This window comes from Zalophus californianus, chromosome 1 (assembly GCF_009762305.2).
Source record: "Zalophus californianus isolate mZalCal1 chromosome 1, mZalCal1.pri.v2, whole genome shotgun sequence".
NCBI lineage: Eukaryota > Metazoa > Chordata > Mammalia > Carnivora > Otariidae > Zalophus > Zalophus californianus.
Window position 1 is genome coordinate 196,531,390 of NC_045595.1, and position 20,733 is coordinate 196,552,122.

The following is a 20,733-nucleotide window of genomic DNA, read 5'->3' on the forward strand; positions in this document are numbered from 1 at the left end:
TATCATGTGCACTTTATAATGCAATTTTATTTGTTAATAATACTTTAATAAAGCTGGAAAAAAACTCTTTATCAAGTTCTTCAGTTCAGTTACTGGATTTTTCAGCTCAATTTTTTGAGGGTTTCTATTGCTTTCTTGAACTTATTGTTTTGCCCATGAATTATTTTCCTAATTTTATTTAGTTGACTGTCTGTGTGTTCTTGTAATTCACTAAACTTCTTTAAAAGAATTATTCTGAATTATTTGTCTGATGTTTTATAGATCTCCCTTTTTTTGGTTCAGTTATTAGAGCTTTATTAGTTTCCTTTGGTGTTGTCATTTTACCGGTTCTTTTATAATCCTGATTCCTTACGTGGATATCTGTGCATTTGAGCAATCAGTTTCCATTTTTGGAGTTTATAGGTTTGCTCTGGCAGAGATGGATTCTCACCAGTCTGTTCAGTTTGGGTTTCTAGGTATGTCTGCTGGTAATGCACTTGGGCAGGTAGGCCCCACTACTATGGTCTATTTTTGGGTGAGACAACTGAACTGTTTGAACTGTGAGGTCAGGGATGGGGGGTTGTGCACCAGCTGAGAACAGTTGGCTAAGACTACTGGTTTGATTCCCTACCCAAGTGAGGCTATAGGATGGGCTCTGTGGTTGCCTGTATTCTCTGGTCAGGCTTACTAGGTGGTCACAACTTGGTGTTAAATGCAATAGCAGGTGGGGTTATGCATTAGCTTCTCTGCCCTGGTAAGACAGCAAGATAGGATCCAGAGCCTATATGGCTCTTTGTTTGGGAATCCAAATCAGTCAAGAGTGTGCACCGAATTATCTGGTCAGGTGAGGCCACTGTTTTTGCTCTGCAGTTGGGGAAGGCATGGGCTCTGCTTTCTGTTCAAGGGCCACATTAAACAGGGCTGTTGGATGGGCTCTGTCGCTTCCTGTGTGCTCTAGTTAAGTTCCCTGGCTGGGCAGCCTGAATGCTAAATTCAGCAACGAGTGTTCCTGGTCAGGTGTATTAGAAGAAGCAATAAAGTCAGCAAGGGCTCTTTGTTTGTTTTCTTAACCCAAGCCGACTCACTCCCCAAGAGCCCTGGCTGAACAGGGCAGCAGGCTTTGCTCGGCAGACTATCAATGCTGCCTGCCAGTGCCTCAGCTCAAGTGTTGCTGGCTTATGCAGTTTCTAGGTGTTCTTGCCGGCCCTTCTGCCCTGGATGGGATGGAAAAGGGCCACTCCAGGCCTCTCCCAACATTTCCTGAAGAGGCAAACTAGTGGGGAGGGGCCAGGAGCTACCTTCAGTCTCAGCTGTAAATGAATCCCCCTCTCTGGGCATAACATGGGAACCTTCCATACCCGGTGCTGGCTTTGCCTGGGGGCAATCGGCTCTGCACCGGCCTCCTCTCAGCTCTTGAGCTGAGTGTTATCTCCAGCCCTTCTGGCCTGATGGGGCCTGGGAGTCCCAGGGGGTGGAGCTATGTTTCAGCTTTCTTGCCTTGATGCACGGAGGCCATTCCAGACACCTCCTAACTGTTTTTTTCTTTAAGTGCTTGCCTCTCAGGATTTGTTTGGAACTACCCTCAGCCTTGACTATAAATTAATCCCCTGCCTCAGAGGCAGGAGCACCCTCCATGCCTGGTACTAGCTTTTTCTTTGGAGCAATCAGGTTTTTCTGCCTGCCTCTCACCTCAAGTATTGCAGAGCTGTGCAGCTTCGGGTACTCCTGCCAGCCCTTCTGGTCAGATAGAGCCAGAAGACACTCCCTTCGTTGGTGGGGCAATGACTTTGCTCCTTACAGGAGTGTGGGCAAACCAGGCTTTGGGGCTGGCAAAACCCGTCGTGTGAAGACCCAAATCAAGCAGATCTCCACTCCAGCAAGTTCTCTGGTCAGAGTGCACCACCAGCTTGGTTCTGCAGATGGGCAAAACCACTAGTTGAGATCACTATTGGACACTGCAGGTGTGAATGTGGTGGTCCACCATCCGTGTGCTGGTTGTTGCAAGTCCCTTCTGCCTTCCCTGTCAGTCAGATCCCTAGTTATAGAACCCCATGGTTTCCCCTGCAATCCCTGGGATAAGACTAGAATAGGGTCTCCCATGAAGTGGCCCACAATGCTGAGGGAGCTGGTTGTCCCCCGTGGGCTTTTTTTTTTTTCCCCTGGAGGAACCGGAATTTCAGGGGACACCTCTCTGCAGGGGAGACCTCACTGTACTGACCTGAGGGAGGAGGAAAGCCATCTGTGGGTAGCTGCTTCTCCTACCCTTCTAAGAAGTCTGTCTTGGTCTCTGTGGTGCACTGGGTGCTTCAGCTTCAGCCCCATGTTCTAGGTTTCTCTCACTGGTGTCTTCTACACTTGCTCTTGTGTGCAAAAGATAGCCGTATTGTTGCTTCACAACCCAGGTCATTTAACACATCCTGCATGGAATCACAAAGAAGACAGGAGGGAACGGGAATTTTTTTATTTATTTCAATCTTGGCTTGATTCAGAATGAAACAGAGGACGCACACTCTCCTAAATGAACACTAGAGTTTTGCAACATGAGCCGAGCAAATCAGGGCTATATATAAAATGGAAGAACAGAAAGGCTTGTGGTGGCAAACTAATTTTAGGACACATCTTTTAAAGCTATTAGGTTTATTCTTCACAAGTGCTACAGATCTACAAGGTCTGTAATTGCTGAAAGGTCTCTCTATGGGTCTCCATTTCAGAGTGGAGAAAGACAATGGGTTGTGTGCAATAGCATTTACAAACTAGTTGTGAAAGTCATGGCTGTGGGATCAGATGAATAGAGTGGGTGGGCAAAAACAACATGCCTTCAATTAGGACTCCAAAGAGTGATTTCTCTCCAAGCTCCCTTTGTTTAGGAAGGATTGCAAAGCTGTGCTCCTACTTAATTATTGTTGCACACTTTGCCTCTGCTTCCAGGGTTGGCATGGCCTCTGCTGGTTTCCAGTGTGATGCTGCCAAGGCTGCTTCTATTCCTTTTACCGAGTGTTGGCTCACTGAAAACCCCTGGCAATAACCCAAGTGCACACATATGCCTGGGCACAATGGTGCCAAATTCCCTCTTAAATGCCTACCCCCAGGTGTTTTTGCCTTGTTATAGTGTGTGCCACTGAGTTTTAAAGTACAGTTTCCCCCTGCCGACAAGAAAATTTCTATCCAAAAGGCTGATTCATTTAACTGGATGATGAGTATTCTCTCCTTAACTTTTTGATTCTAGCGGTCCATTGAAGTATCATTTCTACTGCTGTGTTCTTCATATATAGATACGTATCTTGAAGCTGTAGGATAATGGTCTTCAAAATTTGACAATAAACCACAGAAGTACATGACTTTGAGAGGCAAAGTCTAATTCTATCTACTAGGCTTTGTGCATGGCTCCGCAAATATTTTTGTCTTATGTTTGGCTTATTATAATACCTTGCTTCAAGGGAAAGTGGTTTAATGTGATTCTCATTTCCATGATACTTTCAAGGACTCTGCTCCTTGGAGAATCATACATGTTCATCTACACAGTGGATGTGTAGATGATCATTGGCTGATCATTGGCTCCGTGTGTGGTCTCTGTTTAAGCCCCTTGTCCCACTGCAAGATTTCTGTAAGTCTTCCTCTTAATTGTTCTCTCTCTAAAGGTGACCTACCAGGATATCATCTAATCTGTTGTGAGATGTCCCAAGCTCTCTGTTACTGTTAATAAATCCCTTGTTTTTATGATTGCATTATTTCAAATATAAACTACAACAGCTTCAAACTGATGTGTATAAGAAAATTGCCATTTCACTCACTGAAGTTCTCCCGTGCCTTTTTAATAGTGAGTAAAGGGATCTGAGTTAAAGTTGGAACCCAAGGGAGAACACATAACTCAGCCTAGCTCCAAACTGACATCTTCCCCAAACTTTTCATTAGCTCTTTTTTTGGTCCCTAAAATCAGATTCAAAACTTACTTCCAATAAAACACTTTCAAAATTAATCCCACTCTAGCTTTTGAAGAGTATTCTTTCCTACTGTGTTTGCTTCTTTACCATAGGCTAATTTTGATATTAAGTTTAACAAGGACACACTATTTTTCCTTCATCAGATTTCTGAACCATATGGACTGCGTGCTTTAAAACGTTTCTCTATCACACATTAAAAATAAAATAAAATAAAATAAAACAAAATGGTGTGTAAAAACTAAACTTTGTTTAATAATACTAAATGTAGAATCTGACAAAAACCTCAAAATATATTTAATGGAAAAAACACAGGTGACCTACAGCATTTTGTTTCTGAGTTGAAAAGAAATACACAAATATAAAAATAAAAACCAAAAATAAAAACTTTGATAAATCCATATACTTTGAAAGAATATTTTCCTCTCTTTCCCTTTCTCTTTTACACTCTCTCTGAAATATATATATATATATATATTTCACTTTGATTTGTATATTACAGATTCCAAAGTCTTGAAAAACTTGTAAATTAAATGACACTATAAAAAAAGATACTTAGGGCTATGACAATTTTGTGTCAGTTTTACTTGGCTAAGGGATATCCAGATAGCTGACAGAATATTTCTGGGTGTGTCTGTAAGGGTGTTGCCTGAAGAAGTTAGCATTTTAATGGTTAGAGTACGTAAAAAAAAAATCCCTCCCCAAAGAGGTCAGGCATCATCCAAACCACAGAGGGCCTGAATAAAACAAACAAACAAAGACAGGAAGAACCAATGACTTGGGACACTTACCTTTTCCCTCATACATTGACATTTCCGGTTCTTGAGCCTTCAGACTCAGAATGAGACTCGCTCTATTGTCTTCCCTGGTACGCAGGCCTTCAGATTCGGACTGGAACTACACCTGACTTTCCTGGGCCTCCAGCTTACAGACAGCAAATTGTGAGACTTCTCAGCCTCCATAATCATGGGAGCCAATTCCTCATAGTATCTATCTATCTATCATCTATCTATCTATCCTATTGGTTCTGTTTCTCTGGAAACCCCTGGCTAATACAGGAGTAATGGGGAAAAGTGCCATCTGAAATATTTGAATCAATAGATGGTTTTTAGCCCTTAAGTTATAGAAATAATAACATTTGCATCTAGAACAAAGTACTTGATAAATATCAATTGAATGATAAAACGATGAGTGAGTGAATGAATCGATCAATTGAATTTAAAGTATAAGCATATAAGATTATATTTTAAAATATACCCAGGATTTTTATTAAGCGGGTATAGCAGTACATGCAGATATGGAAATGAATATCATGAAGGAAGACATTTATACTCACATACAGGAGGCACGACACACCATACAAGACCAAAGGAGGAAGCACCAGGGTTATTAAGGAGACAGAAGAAGCAAGCAGAAAATATAAGAGCCTTTGCTGTGGTTTCTGAATGAAAGAAAGAGGGGTAAATTAAGTAGGCTTGAATTGGCTAGTTGATACTTTTTATGGGCACTGGATTGCAGAAGCTGTCCAGAGTTGTATGATACCTGACCCTGGCAAGATTAGTACCAGAGAGACTACTGGCCTGGAGTTTTAAGAGCCAGAGGAGAGCTGGAGAGGAGGGCGTTCATTGGTTAGTTTGCATTTGAAAGGAAACCTCCCTGGCGAACTGTTTTCTGTCTCTAGGAATTAGCTAGTACTGGGAGGAGCAAACCCTTCCGTTGTGGTGTCAAGTAAATGATGTAGGAAAGACGTTGTTAGGGTTTGAAGCCAATGGCCAAGAAAGAATTCTTGAGACGTCTTTGGTGCAAAAAGGCGGTTTTATTAAAGCCCGGGGACAGGACCCGTGGCCAGAAAGAGCTGCACCGGGGTCCTGAGAAGTGGCCCATTATATACTTTCAAATTGGGAGGGGGTCAGGGATAGCCTAAGTCTCTAAGGAATTTGGAAACAAGGTTTCTAGGACCTTGAGGGGGCTAGCTATTGTTGGGAAAATGTCATTTATTACCATCTAATAAAACCTTAGTCATGAGACCCTTCAGATGTATATCCGTAGGCCATATGCTTGGGGGATGACTGCCAACACGCATCTTGGAGGGTTTAGAGATAAAGTTTCCAAAGGAATTCTTACACGTTAAAGTAGATTTACAGGATTGGGGGTGGGATCAGACTAGAATTGCCTTTAGCCCTTAGCAAAGTTATTAACACCAAGACAGTTGAGTCCCTAGAGGAATGTCACTCTGCCTGTTTCAAGATCTTGTCAGTGGGCTGTAGGTAGTAAGGAAATTTAGTAATTTTTCTTCTGCCTTTGTGTCCCACATCAAAAGACATGCTTAATACAGATTAGAAGAGTTATTGTCTATTAATTTTGTTTGCTCAATCTCTTTCTGTTTTGTTGTGAGGGGGTCCCATATTCATTTAGTGTGATTCTTGTAAACCTTTTCAACAAGCAGCCCTAGCCCGTCTGCCAATCCCAGTATCCCACGTGCTTGAACACAGTGATTGATCTGTTAATAAGCACATGGTACAAGGCTTGTCAGAATCTTTATCTAGGATTTTTATGGTAAGGGAGAGAAACAGTGGAAACAAGCAAAGCCATATGTTGGAGAGAAAGGGAGTGCAATTGAGAAAGAGTTCTGATGTCATTGTTTGAGCTCCTGATCCAACTATGCTGGACAAAGTGTTCTGCTCAGCTGGACTTCTCAGTTAGGGATAAGACAATAGGATGATTTTTTTTTTCCCTTGGGAAATTTTGAGTTGATTTTATCAATTTACAATGAAAATAATTCAATGATACAATATCTTTAATTTTCTGCACTAGAAATCACAATCAATCTCAAGTAGCAACTCCAAATCTGAGCCCAATTAATATTAGTCAAGCATTCATGAATGGCCTCAGCCAGTTCCTCAAAGAAAAGACAAATTTAATGCCTACAGGATTCCCTGGTGAATTCTCTAGCAAGATACACTAGCTACCAAATAAATCTGACAAGACTTCATTTTGTAAGAGGTGACATCACAATATTATTGCAAAAGATATAGCACTCTATCTACATTAGTATGATGTATAGCTAATTAACATCAATAAAACAAGATTGAACATCTCAATGTATTTTCATTGTATTTATAATAAGATATTTATTTATATTTAAAATAATGTTGATTTCAGACTTGAATTTGTCAGTTCATGTTATATTCCTTCATTTCCCTTTTAGCTTTAGGGAAAGCCTGTGTGTGTGTGTTGTGTGTGTGTGTGTGTGTGTGTGTGCATGTGTCTGAAAAAGTGAAGTGGAAGTACTACTGAAAATAGTTCAAACTAGTGAGCAAGAAATAATAGTAAATTCTGGCTTCTATGCTCTAAGACACTTAAAATATAATCATCAAAGATTTGAAAAACTAGAACTAGCTCTGGAGATCTATGCTGTAGGAAGTGGAGGCAAGGCAGTGTCAGGAAAGGCTTGGGGAAACCTTCGTCCTACCCTCCTTTGTATTTCTCTGTCCCTACGACACCAGAAAATCCCATCTCTTCTGCTCTGTTGTCTCAGCTTATAATGAAAAAGATTATGATCCCCTGTAGTCTGTAAATGATAAAAGATTCTTTAGATTTAGATCAAGAGGTAATTGCCCTCTACACTACCCCACCTCTCTACTCCCCAGCCCTATGCACTTCTATACAAAAATGTTTCTAGTCACAGTTCTAAAAGCATTATTCTTGCACTCCATTTCAATTTTCCCAAGTCCGACACATTTCTAAATTATTCATATTTTAATTAGAAGACTCTGTCAGATCACTAAAAGTTTCTCACCCTTATTTAGGACTACTAAGATTGTAAAGAGTTGTTTTAATAATGCACCCCCTTATTAAAGTGACTTCTAATCTTATGATGTGGCAAGTGGTGATCTTGTCAAAGCAGGAGGGTTATGTTGTCACAATGGTGCCTCTAAATTAGTCTCTACTTGTGGTAGGCACCCTGAGGCTCTACAAAGCACAATGTAAAAGTTACATTACTGAAAGCTACTCTGAATGAAGCCTGTTCTAAGCATGAGGTGCCCCTCCTGGTCTGCATATCTGTTCATTTAGAGGTTTTCTGATCCGAGGGGATTAGTCTTGTTCTTTCCAGGGAAATTGTCTCACAAATTTTATAATACCTGGCTACACCCAAACCTAATTAATGGTATAGCTTACACATCTGAAGCTGAAGGACAGGTTATAATACCAGTAACAGGGTATGACTGTTTTCATTATTGCACATACTTACTGGGGTTTGCCGAATCCAGTAAAATGTTCTATTGTAGCACGTTCCTAATTAATAGTGAAGTGAATGTCAGTTATTACGTTTATCGCCCATTTGGGCTTTCTCTTTTGCAGATTGTTAATTCGGACTTTTTGCTCATATTTCCATTGCATCTGCTGTCCTATCCACTTTTCAGTTATTGATTTTTCATTGGCTGTTTACTTTTTCTTTTTAGTAGCTTCATTTTTCTTCTCTTTTTCTTTTTCCCCCTTAGTTCTTAATATCTCCCCACCAGAAAGAAGGGTGTGATGGTTAATTTTATGTGTCAATCGTACTGGTTCACAGGGGCCCAGATATTTGGTCAAGCATTATTTCTCGGTGTGTCTGTGAGGGTGTTTCTGGAAAAAATTAGTATTTGAATGGGCAGCCTGAGTGAAGTAGATTGCACTCCTCAATGTAATGGGCACAATCCAATCCAACAGAACAAAAAGGCGGAGGAAGGGAGAATTCTTTCTCTCAGACAGACTGTTGGTCCAGGACATCAATCTTCTCTTGCCCTTGGACTGGGATTTACACGGGTTCGCACTTCTCGTTCTCAGGCTTATGGACGCAGAATGGAATTTAGGCCATAAGCTCTCCAGTTCTTAGGCCTTTGGACATGGACAGAACATATACCATCAGTTCTCTTGATTCTTAGGCCTTCAAACTCAAATTGGAACTACACCATCAGCTTTCCTGGGTCTCCAGCATACAGACAGCAAATTGTGGAACTTCTCAGTCTCTATAATCATGTGACCTAATTCTTTGTAATGCATTTCTTTCAAGAGATGGATAGAGAGCTAGATAAATGGATATAACCTATTGGTTACAGGATATAAATCAGTTATGTGTGTGTGTGTGTGTGTGTATGTATTACAACAGTATATGTTGTAATTGCTTTGTCTTAGAGTTCTCCAGAAAAACAGAACCAATAGGATTTATGCGCCATATACATTTTATATATTTTATATATAATATACATATTTTTGTAAATGTATATTATATACATATTTATATATGCATATAATGGAAACAGAACCAATATATTGGTTATTATTGGTTATATATTACATACACATAATTTATATAACTGGCCTCTTAGAGAGAAAAGTCTTGAGTTTGCACAGCCTAGCTGGGAGCAACTCCTCCCATACTTGGGATGACATATTCGCATGTGATTACTATGGCCCTCTCAGCAGGCTGTACCCGTCCTCAGGAGTTTGATTGTCTAAATCTTACCAGTCCGGGATTTCCCTCAGGACCAGAGTGCTTAATTTTCTCTCAGCTATATTGTCCCATCCTATGCAGTTCCTGGCAGATATTCGGTGATATCTGGTAAAAGAATATAGGAATGAATTTCATGTATATGAACACCTATGAAAGAATTGCTTTCTCCTGCCACTTTATTTTGGTTCATAAACACTTTGAAAATAGCACAGTTTTTGGACATCAGAGATGCAAGGGCATGCGTATCTTCAGGCTACTTCCAAATATATTTTCTGAGTAATATTTTTAAATAAAAAGAGCGTAAGTAACACTTATTCCCACTGCAATTCTCTCCAACCCCTTCAAAGAGGGTAACATTGAGGAAATTATTGTGAGAAAGTCAATTGACTTTGAACTTAGGAGCCAGATGTTTGCTTTGTATCACTGCTGTTTTTTCACTGTCGTCTCTGAGTATTTATGACTTTTTAAATTTGTACACCATTGAAGGCAGGTCTTCTTTTCCTTTCCAAAAATGCAGAGATCGGTCAAGTATCAATAATAACGTTAACATACTTATCAGCCAAAAGCAGGTTGAGCATTCTTTTTTTTTTTTTTTTTAGGTTGAGCGTTCTTAAAGGGAGTGCACATGATCACTAGGATGTCTGTTTAATGTGAAGGCAATGCTGAGTGGCTCATTCCTTAAACCTGAAATAGCCATGGGGCGCCTGGGTGACTCAGTCATTAAGCGCCTGCCTTCAGCTCAGGTCATGATCCCAGGGTCCTGGGATTGAGCCCCGCATCAGGCTCCCTGCTCTGCGGAAAGTCTGCTTCTCACTCTCCCACTCCCCATGCTGGTGTTCCCTCTCTTGCTGTGTCTCTCTCTGTCAAATAAATAAAAATCTTAAAAACAAACAAACAAAAACCTGAAATAGCCTTGACTGCAGATTTCCAGGAATTGATTGAAATCCTGATATACAAAAAGAGACAGTTGCTGTGTAAGAGAACCTACCACAAAACACTTTGTCTTGGTATTGTTAGAATGAGTTAAATGAGAGGTCATATTCAATAGTTTGGTGAGGGTTGAAGTTCCAAATTCCTGGAAAAGAAGTTTGGGAGTAGTTCATTTGTCACCTTCTTCAGAGACTTTGCTGCTGTTTTGGGGACCTGGTTAGATGTGTTTTCCTGTCAGGTAGGTGGAGAATTCTCTTTGTAGTTGCCACAATAAAAAGGTTTAACACCACTTTCTCACCTTCATGACTATTAATCTAGTTCTTCCAAGTTCCCTCTCCTGATGGTCTGATCTTTGGCTGTGTTTCAACATCAAGTATCTTTGATTGTTTTGTTGTCACTTTCTTTAGAAATGTGGAAATGTGCCATTAAATGAGAACCTCATTACATTTCATGTAGAGGTTAGAATATGGCTTACACCTCTAATGGATAGTGCTATGAATTCATTTTTTTCTAAAATATATTTTTCAGAGTAATATATAATCTGTGTCATCCCTAATAGAAATAAGTCCTGTTCATGTATCAGGATATTTTCTAATTGCTTCTACAAAAACCTTATTATTTAATTGCCATCTGGTAAGAGTCATTTCACATTAACATGTCAGTTCATTATGTTTTCCTCCTCAAAATATCCAAATCAGTACTATAATCAGTACTTTTGACCAAATGTGCTGTATTATGAATAACAAACCGAGAAATCTAAATCCTATTTATTAAAATTATTTGCTTAGAACACAATCCAAACTTTGATGCAAAAGGTGCAGCTGCTGAACAAGTCACAAACCTCTGAACAACTTTAATAATGACACTGATTGTTGTCAACAATTAAAAATTGTATTTTATGGGATTCCCCTCTTATCTGATTATGAATTTCTAGAACATGAATATTTGGGCTTTTGTTTTCACAATGTTTATCAGTTTTTATCCTTTAAAAGCTATTGTTTTTTTAAGTACTGCAGGGGGATAAGTATGCTTATTTATTTCCATTTAACATAAATTATTTAACCTCTGTATGTGCCAGTACCTGCCCTAGGCATTTTAGATAAAGCAATGAATGACATATATTGATTCTCTTCATGCAGCTTAAAATCTGGTGGGGAGGTTTAAGAAACAGATAAGAGAGACCCAGGTGAGGAAAGGGTAGAGTGGAGTCTTGGAAGACGAATTAACATGGAATTCTCAAGGCATAGTAAAATGATCAATGTGTCAGATGGTGAGAAAATTAGATGTTTAGATTTCTCTTTATCAGTTATCTAATATTCCAGTCATGTCTAGGACACTAGTTATTGAATTCTTATATCTTTTTCACTGACATATTCTTCTGAAATTAATATTTCAGGCCTAGAATTTATTAGTTATATCTTTTGTGTATGCAGTGCAAGAACAATGGGTTTAGAGTTCAGAAAATGGGCCTCTATTTTTTCCATTTACCCTTTTAATGAACACATTTGGGGGGAAATTGGATCAAATTTTAAAATTGTGAAAGAAAACATATTGAAACCACGTTGCATTATGAGAAAAAGGATTTGTTCAAAAATAGTATATCTATCTTCATTCTCATCTTTCAAATACAGTAAGTACTTATTGGAAAACTCAGCCATTCGTGAAAAGCTCATTTTGGAATCTCGTTCAGCTTGGCAAAGTATGTCCAACTAGCACTCCTGAAGGTTGACCGGTGCAGGGTAGTGGTTAGGGGTAGTTGTTTCAAAATCTGACAGCTCTGAGGGTCTCGGACACTTTCGATCCTGGCTCTCCTCTACACACTCTGCCTGAGGGTTCAACCTTCAATTCTACAATTTAGCCACTTTGCATTTTACAGACTTCAGGAAGAAGTCCACCGCAATGACTTCAGCCATTAGTGGGCACTTTTATATTGTAAAACCAGTGAATGTATGGTTCTATTAATAGCTTGCAGTTTACTTCCAATTTATCTTTATTTATTCATTTCAGAGCCATATGAAAATATCTTACACTTCCATTCTTTCTTTAAAATTTTTGTTACTTGTTTGATGTTGCCTAGATGACAAAGAGTTTTTCAGGAGTTTTTGACATATTTTTGTCTGTATTTTCAAATGATCTGTCAAAATGATGAGTTTTGATAGCATTTTCATACGTAGGGTGACATAATAGTTGATGTTTGTATTTCTTTTTTTTTTCCCACTAGATACTTTCATTTATTTTTGTTTTATTTTATTTTTTTTATTTTTTTTATTATGTTATGTTAATCACCATACATTACATCATTAGTTTTTGATGTAGTGTTCCATGATTCATTGTTTGCGCATAACACCCAGTGCTCCACGCAGAACGTGCCCTCCTTAATACCCATCACCAGGCTAACCCATCCTCCCACCTTTTTTCTTTTTTTTAATTTGAGTGTAGTTGATACACAATATTACATTGGTTTCATGTGTACAACGTAGTGATCCAGCATCTCTATATGGTATGTTATTTTCACCGCAAGGGTAGCTGCCATCTGTCACCATACAACACTATTATAATATCATTGACATATTCCCTCTGCTGTGCCTTTCATTCCCATGACTTATTATTGATGTTCCCATTTACATTTAAAATTAGTGACACACATGGGGCGCCTGAGAGCTCAATTGGTTAAGCATCCGACTCTTGACTTTGGCCCAGGTCATGGTCTCAGGTTCATGAGATTGAGCCCCATGTCAGCTCCACGCTAGGCGTGTAGTCGGCTTAGGACTCTCTCCCTCTCTCCCTCTCCCTCTACCCTTCCCACACCTCTAAATAAACAAACAAACAAATAAATAAATAAATAAAATTAATGACACACATTAAAACGCATACATTCTTCTTTGAGATAATTCACAATTGCATTTAATTGGGGTCTTTCCCATTAATAAATCTTTTGTACTGAACCTCCTTTCTTCATTTTCAAAATACTTTTATTTATAATTTGAGAAATGATGACTTTGAACCTGATGTATTTATTTAGGTCAATGTCACTGCTATTTCTTAGTCTTCTAGCTTATTTTAACAGTCCATGATTTCACGTTCCTATGCACAACTATGAGTAAATTTTCACATTTTCATTAAGAAGTTCTGAGGTTATGATAATCTGATTAAATGTTTAACATAGTTAATTTTCTACATATTTTCATTTCTGCATTTTATTATAATTTTTGTTAGATATTTCTTTAGTCACCACCACATATTTAATATTGCTTTTACCCAGGTTTTTCAAACAGCTCTGTTGAGGCATAATTTTAATACACTAAAATTCACCAGTTTTCACTGTTCAAATCATCATATGTACAAATTCAGTAGCCACTAGCAAAGTATTTTTATCAAGCCCAAATATTATTTCCTTCCCCTTTGTCGTCAGTGCTTTCTCCCCACTTCCCTGCATCTGGCAAATTCTGATCTTCTTTCTAAAATAATAATTTTGCCTTTTGAAAAGTATTTTTACATAAACAAAATCATATGGTATGAAGTCCTTTATGTTAGGCTTCTTTCACTTACCATAGTGCTTTTGACATTCATCCAAGTCGGTATTTTTATCAGTCATTCATTTCCTTTTATTTCTGAGTATTCCACTGGATGGATATACTACAAATTATTTATCTGTTCACCAGCTGAGGGACATTTGGATTCTTTTCGATTTGGCTGTTATGAATAAAGATGCTGTGTGAACATTCAATGAAGTGTGAGATTGTGTGGGTTTATGTTTTTATTTTTCCTGGTTAAGTATTGAAGGATGGAATTGCTATGTCATATAGTAAGTACATGTTTAATCTTTTAAAAAACTAACAAAATGTTTTCCAAAGTGGCTATAACATTTTGCTTTTCAAGTTGTTTCACATCCATGTAAACATCAGTCCTTTAAAAATATCAATCATTGCAATATGTATGTAGTTCAAACTCATTGTGGTTTTAATTTGCTTTTCCCTGATGACTAATGATATCAAGCATTTTTTTTTTCTTTTAAGTAGGCTCTATCCCCAACATGGGGCTTGAACTCCAGACCCCAAGATCAAGAGTCACGTTCTCTGCCAACTGAGCCAGCCAGGCACCCTGATATCAAAAAATTTTAATGTGCTTATTTACTAATCCTATATGTTCTTTGGTGAAGCGTCTGCTCACATCTTCCCATTTTATCATCTTATTTTTTTTCCTCTTCTTTTGTGTTGTCACTAAATATATGCTCTGCATATATTCTAAATTTAAATTCATTTTCAGAAAATCTGTTTTCATATATATTCTCCCAGTCTGTGGCTTGTGTTTTTATTGATTTCACACAGCATTTGAAGAGAAAGAAATGTTAAATTCTGATGACATCTAATTTATCTTTTTTTCTTTTGTGCTTTTTCATGTCTTATTTAAGGAAGTTTTATCTAACCAAAGTTTACTAAGATTTTCCTCTGTTTTTTTTCCCCCAAATTAATAAATTTATCTCTTACACATAGGTTGACCTTTTAATTTCTGTGTATGTTTTAAGTTAGACTTGAAGTAAAATATTTTGCACATTGATATCCAATTGTTCCAGCACCACTTACTGAAGAGGTTAACTTTTCCTCCATTAAATTGCCTTGAAAACTGTGTTAAAAATCAACTGAACATGTAATTTATGGATCCTGAGTACTGTTCCATTGATCTATATGTCAATCTTTATACTGATACTGTACTGCTTTGAACTTAGGTAGTCTACGTTCTCCAACATTGATTTTGTTTTTCCATAAAATTTTTGGTTATTCTAGATCTGTTGAATTTCCATAAAATTTTATAATTAGCTTGGCACTTTTTATTTAAAAAAATTAGTTTGTTGTTGTTTTAATTAGGATTTATTTGAATCTGTAGATGAATTTGGAGTGAGTTGGCATCTTGCCACTATTGGGTCTGTCATCTTTGAACATGGCCTATTCCTCTATTTACTTAGGTTTTCTTTAATTTTTTTCAATAATCTTTTGCCAGCTTCTGCATATAAGTTTTGTACAATTTCTATTAACTTTATCTCTAACATTTACACATTTTTGGTGAAATTGTAAACAGTAATTTTCTAAATTTCAGTTTCAATTTTTTTTGTTATTGTGAGGATGTGGAAATAAAATTGATTAGTGTAGAATGACCTACTTGTAAACTATAGCCTCCCAAATTTACTTCCAATTTTTAGTAATTTTTTTCGCAGGTCCTCTGGATTACCTATATACATGATCATATCTCCTGAAGATAACACAATTTTACTTTTTTTTTTGCATTTCAGTCTGTATGCTTTTTATTTCTCTTCCTGCCTTATTTTAGTTCTATGACCTTCTTTCAGCACAATGTTGAATAGAAGTCACGAGGGAGTACAAAATAAATGAAAGCATTCAGTTGTTCAGCTTTATATATATTAGCTATAGGACTTTAGTTGTTTTCCTTTATCAGGTTGCAGATGTGTCTTTCTATTTCTAGTATGCTGAGAATTGTTTTCATGAATGGATTTTGAATGTCATCAAGCGATTTCCCTGTATTTATTGAAACCATATGTTTTTTCTTTCTTAGTGTGTTAGTATGGTGAATTGCATTGTTTGACTTTCAAATCTTAGCATGGTTTGCATTCCTTGGATAAATCCCATTTAGATTCATTCTCCTTTCTTCAAATATATAAAGAAACATATTTTTTTGCTTCATTTAATTTGATAAAATATTAAGAATGAAGAATATTGTTTAGTGCTTTTATTTTTTTTGTGAAGTCTTGCCATCCAAGTAGTGTTGGTCTCTATGTAAAATGACTTAGGAAGTGTTTCCCCTTCTTCTATTTTCTCAAAGAACTTATAGATAATTAAAATAATTTCTTCTGTTAAGTGTATGATATTATTCACCACTGAAGCCTTAACAGACTAAAGTTTTCTTTGTGGGGAAGTTTTAAGTAAATATTTTTAATGAATATAAGATTATTTGGTCTAATTCTTTCTTCTTAGTGAGCTGTGGCAGCATCTTCTTTAAGGTATCTGTCTATTTTGTTTATGTTATTGAATTGATCAGTATATAGGTTTTCACCATCTCTCTTTATTAGCTTTCTCATGTCTGTGAGATCTGTAGTGATGACTGTTATTTTATTCCTGATATTCATGCTTGTGTCTCTTCTCACTTTTTCCTGATCAGTCTGGCTGATGAACTGTGTTCATTTTTTCAAATATTTGGCTTTTTTTGTCTTGCTTTTATCTACTCTTTCACTGCTTTCTATTTCATTAATATTTGCTCTCTTTATCATTTTCTTCTCTTTAATTTGAGTTTAATTTGTCCTTTTTCTACTTTCATAAGTGGGAGATTAGAATATTTGTTTAATATTATGCATTTTATCTTCCATCAGTTCAAATATTAAAATTCCCTTGTGATTTCTTCTTTGACTCATTAGTTATTTGAATTGTGTTGTTTGATTTCCTAATATTTGAAGATTGCACAGAGAGCATTCTGTTATTTCTGTTTCTATGCTGTTGTGTCTAGAGAACACACTTTCTTTTATCTGAATCCTTTTATATTTATTGAGACTTGTTTTATGACACAAAATATGGTTTATCTTAATGAATTTTTTGGCCATACTTGAAAAGAGTGTGTATTCTGCCATTGCTGTGTGTTCTATTAATATCAGTTAGGTCAAGTTGGTTGACAATGTTATTTGTACAAATTCTCTATATATTTTTATTTTTTGTCTACTTGTAATATTGATTACAGAGGGAGGAGTGTTGAAATATCTGATTATAATTTTGAAATTATAATTTCAAAAAAGATAATTTTGAATTATCTTTTTATGCTTTCATTTTTTCTTTCACATATTTTGAAGCTCTGTTAATAAGTATGTGTATACATTTAGGATCATTATGTCTTTTTGGTGAATTGACACTTTATCATTAAGATACATCCCATTTTATCCATGTTAATATCCCTTGTTGTAAAATTCCTTTCTCATACAATAATATAGCTACTCAAGCTTACTATTAGTGGACTTTGTAAAGTAAATGATTTTGTGTCCTTTGATTTTTCACCTATTGGTTCCTTTCTATTCAAAGTGGATTTCTTGAAGTTGTACATTGCTTTTTTCTTTTTTTTTTTTTAATAACCCCATCTGACATTTGTGCCTTTCAGTTGGTGTTTTTACACTGTTTTCATTAAATGTGATTTTGCTGTTTTTTTTTTGTTGTTGTTAAATAATTTCTTTGTTTTTCCCACTTTCTTTTCAGTAAACGAAGTATTTTTGTGTGATTCTGTTAGATGGCCACTAGGGTTTAATAGCTTTGACTTTTTTTTTAAATTTTTTATTGTTATGTTAATAATCATATATTACATAATTTGTTTTGGTGTAGTGTTCCATGATTCATTGTTTGTGCATAACACCCAGTGCTCCATGCAGAATGTGCCCTCTTTAATACCCATCACCAGGCTAACCCATCCCCCTACCCTCCTCCCCTCTAGAAACCTCAGTTTGTTTTTCAGAGTCCATCATCTCTCCTGGTTCGTCTCCCCCTCTGACTTATTCCCCTTCATTCTTCCTCTCCTGCTATCTTCTTCTTTTTCTTTTTTCTTAAAATATGTTGCGTTATTTGTTTCAGAAGTACAGATCTGTGATTCAACAGTCTTACACAATTCACAGCGCTCACCGTAGCACATATCTTCCCCAATGTCTATCACCCAGCCACCCCATCCCTCCCACCCCCGACCACTCCAGCAACCCTCAGTTTGTTCCTGAGATTAAGAATTCCTCATATCAGTGAGGTCATATGATACATGTCTTTCTCTGATTGACTTATTTCACTCAGCATAACACCCTCCGGTTCCATCCACGTCGTTGCAAATGGCAAGATCTCATTCCTTTTGATGGCTGCATAATATTCCATTGTGTATATATACCACATCTTCTTTATCCATTCATCTGTCGATGGACATCTTGGCTCTTTCCACAGTTTGGCTATTGTGAACATTGCTGCTATAAACATTGGGGTGCACGTACCCCTTCGGGTCCCTACATTTGTATCTTTGGGGTAAATACCCAGTAGTGCAATTGCTGGATCGAATGGTAGCTCTAATTTCAACTGTTTGAGGAACCTCCATACTGTTTTCCAGAGGGGTTGCACCAGCTTGCATTCCCACCAACAGTGTAGGAGGGTTCCCCTTTCTCCATATCCCTGCCAACATCTGTCGTTCCCTGACTTGTTAATTTTAGCCATTCTGACGGGTGTGAGGTGGTATCTCATTGAGGTTTTGATTTGGATTTCCCTGATGCCGAGCGATGTTGAGCACTTTTTCATGTGCCTGTTGGCCATTTGGATGTCTTCTTTGGAAAAATGTCTGTTCATGTTTTCTGCCCATTTCTTGATTGGATTATTTGTTCTTTGGGTGTTGAGTTTGATAAGTTCTTTAAAGATTTTGGATACTAGCCCTTTATTTGATATGTAATAGCTTTGACTTTTGTTTGAGTTGTTTCTCTGGAGTTTAGAATATAGACATACTATCTTATTGTCTATCTTCAAAAAACTATAATAGCACTTTATAAATTATTGGATTCTTAAAACAGTGGACTCCCTGTCCCCATCCTTTCCCCTATGGTAGTCACAGCTTTCATTAAATTTTATAACCCTGCAACATATTATTATTTTTGCTTTAAATAGTCATTTATTTTGGAAAAATTGTTTTAAAATAGAATTTTTATATATTTACCTACATAGTAATAATGTTAAGTGTTCTTCATTGTGTAGATACAAATGGCTTTGACATCATTTTTCTTCTGCCTTAAGAACTTTAACATTTCTGGGGCGCCTGGGTGGCTCAGTTGTTAAGTGTCTGCCTTTGGCTCAGGTCATGATCCTATGATCCTGGGATCGAGTCCCACATCAGGCTCCCTGCTCCACAGGAAGCCTACTTCTCCCTCTTCCACTCCCCCTGTGCCAGCAGTGAATTATCTCAGCCACTTTTTTTTCTGAAAAAGTCTTTATTTTGCCTTCGTTTTTGAAAGACATTTTGTGGATTACACTTATAAGTGGATAGTTGTTTTTTATTCCCACAGTACTTTAAAGGTATCACTTTATTATCTTCTGGTTTGCTTTGTTTCTGATGAGAAGATTGCAGTTATTCTTATCTTTGTTCCATTATTTCTTTTTCTCTGGCTTTGTGTTCAAAGATATTATTTTTATTAGTGCCTTCCAGCAATTTTATTCTTAAATGCCTTAATGTAGTTTTCTTTATGTTCCCTGTGATCTTTTATAACTTTTTGGATTTTGTGTTTATATTTTTCATTAAATGTGGAAAATTATACCTTTTTTTTCAAATAAATTTCTGTCCATATTCTTTCTGTGATTCCAGTTCTGAGTGTGATAGGCTGATGGATTTTTTTTTTTTTTTTTTTTAGAAAGAGAGTGCCTGTGGGGTGGGGGGAGAGGGAGGGAGAGAATCTTAAGCGGACTCTACATCCAACATGGAGCCCAATGTAGGGCTCAATCTTACCACCCTGAGGTCATGACCCGAGCCGAAAGCAAGAATCAGACACTTAATTAAGTCACCCATGTGCCCCTGATTGATATTGTTCTAAAGATAACTATTAGTAACTTGTTCATATGTAGTACATCTGTTAATATTTTCATTTCAGTTTTCTTCTTCTGTGTTTCAGTTAGTCTCTATTTCTAGGTATTTATATTCATTGATCTTTTATTCTGGTTTCTTTTTTTTAAGATTTATTTATTTGAATGAGAGAGAGAGAGAAAAGGGGAAGGGCAGAGAAGTGCTGAGCACAGAGACCCATGTGGGCCTCTGTCTCATGACCCTGAGATCATGACCTGAGCTGAAATCAAGAGTCAGAGGCTCAACTGACTGCACAATCCAGGCACCCCAACTCTGAAGTTTCTAATCACCTGTTAATGTCAAGTGTTTTCATTTCAGATAGATATTTCATCTCTAGAAATTCAATTTCATTCTTTTTATACCTTTCATTTTGCTACTCCTTATGGTTCATTTATTCTATACCATCTTGAATATGGCTTATATTTATAATAGATATTTTAATTTTCTTTACTGCTAATTCTGTATTTTTTTGTTTGTTTGTTTCTGGGTTTGCTTCCACTTGTAATTTTTCTTGGTTATCAATCATATTTTTCTGCTTCATTTCATGGTTGTTTAGTTTTTGTTCAGATTTTGAGCAGTGTGGATTTTATGTTTTTGTTTCCTGGGTGTTTGGCACGGTCCTTTAAATATTGTTAGGTTTTGTTTGGGACACAGTTAAGATACCTGGGATCATTTTGATCCTTTTAAGACTTACTTCTCAGGCTTGTTAGGATGGTCAAGACCAACCATACAGAGCTAATTTGTCCTTATTACTAATATAATACTCTTCTGAGC